Genomic DNA, 2064 nt, shown 5'->3' with positions numbered 1-2064 from the left:
TGTAAATAAACTGCACTTGGGTTCTTCACTACACTCGCCTTCAGTGGACTAACTCGTTACAGAATACACGAGCGCTCAAAATGAACCCAGCAGATCGCCTAGTTCGCCTCCGTCAAGGTAATCGCTCCATTGAGGATTATGTGGAGGACTTTTGTAGGCATTTTCACCTAGTGGATTTTAATGAAACATTCCTGAAAGACATTTTCCGTTATGGTTTAAGTAAGGACATCCCACGTTTAATGCCACGTAATACCCCACACTGGTCACTAGAACAGTATATAGACTTTGCTCTGCAGTTGAGTGGATCTGCTTCCACTGTGGGTGTCATGGAGAAGGAACATGACACTTCCCAAAAGTCTGCTCACGTCATGTCTGCAAAGCCTAAGCCTGTTCACGTCATACCTGCTACTCCAGGGTCTGTTCATGTCATGTCTACTGTGCCAAAGCCTGCTCACATCATGTCTGCTATGCCAAAACCTGCTAATGTCACGCCTGCTACTCCAGGACCTGCTCACATCATGCCAGTTAAGTCAACGTTTACTCGTGTCATATCTACCAAGTCAGAACCTGTTCACTTCATGTCTGCCAAGCCAGAGCTTGCTCACGTCATGCAGGCACATCAAGAGATTCTTCACAACATGGCCGCCATTCAAGAGCTTCATCCCAAGATGGCCGCCGCGCCTGAGTCCCCGGCCAAGATGGCCGCCACGCCTGAGTCGGATGCGGAGCTTGGGCCAAGACTGAAAAGACTGATAGCTAACTTGATGGACATACCACTGATGTCGGTGACAGCTGCAGGCATCCCGCTGACATCAGCGCTCTCAAACCCCGCCGTCTTAGAGGTCCTGCCACACTCTGCTGCCCTTCCTGTAATGGCGGTTACCATTTTGAGCGTGTGGGCTGCACACTGCGCTCCAGAGTCCTCTCCTGTCCACGAGTCTGCTCCTGAGGCCTCTTCTGTCCACGAGTCTGCCTCAGAGGTCTCTCCTACCCACAAATCTGCTCCTGAGGCCTTTCCTATCCATGAGTCTGCTCCAAAGGCCTCTCCTGTCCATGAATTCAATCCAGTGCCTCCAGAGGTGGCGGCATCCACTGCAGAACCTCCAGAGGTGGCGGCATCCGCTGCAGAACCTCCTGAGGTGGTGGCGTCCGCTTCCGAACTCACTGCCTGCCCAGTCACGGCCACAGAGGCAGTTCACAAACTCACAGACTGTCTTGTCACGGCCACGGAGGCCGTTCACAAACTCGCTGCCTGCCCTGTCACAGCCACGGAGGCCATTCACGAACTCAGACTGTCTTGTCACGATCACGGAGGCAGTTCACAAACTCACTGTCTGTCCTGTCACGGCCATGGAGGCCGTTCATGAACTCACAGTCTGCCCTGTCACAGCCATGGAGACCATTCAAGAACTCACTGTCTGACCTTTCATGGCCAAGGAGGCCATTCAAGAACTCTCTACTTGTTCTGTCTCAGGCAAGTGGTCTGTCCATGTCTCTGCAACACCATGGCTTCCTGCTCTGCTGTCATCACCCGAGCGCCCTGCTCTGCCTGCACCGCCATGGCTGCCCGATCTGCCAGCTCCGCCATGGCTCCCCGCTCTGCCTGTTCCTCTTCACGGGCCTGGCCCTCTGTCCCTCCCCCAGTTTCGCCTCCACTCCTGGACTTTTTGGGTTTTGTTTTTGTTTCATGTTCACGTCTTTTATTATTTAGTTTAGTTATGGTCCCTGTTTGTGTCATGCTTCCCTTGCCCTCATGTATTCATGCCATTGGTTCCTCTGTTCATTGTGTCATGTTCTGATTGGTTATCTTAGTCATGTGTCTTGTTTCCCATTGGCTTGTTCTTGTCTTGTGACCCTCTTGTTTGCCATAAGTAGCCATCATGTTGCCATTGTCTCTTGTCATGTATTGATGTTGTAACCCGCTGTCGTTGAGTCTAGTCTGTTCATGCCTCGTTTAGTCTGTTCATTCAAGAACTCCCTGTCTGTCATTTCACGGCCAAGAAGGCCATTCAAGAACTCTCTACTTGTTCTGTCTCAGGCAAGTGGTCTGTCCATGTCTCTGCA

The sequence above is a fragment of the Sinocyclocheilus grahami genome, unplaced genomic scaffold (assembly GCF_001515645.1).
Source record: "Sinocyclocheilus grahami isolate Dianchi unplaced genomic scaffold, SAMN03320097.WGS_v1.1 scaffold688.1, whole genome shotgun sequence".
NCBI lineage: Eukaryota > Metazoa > Chordata > Actinopteri > Cypriniformes > Cyprinidae > Sinocyclocheilus > Sinocyclocheilus grahami.
This window is presented reverse-complemented; position numbering follows the sequence as displayed.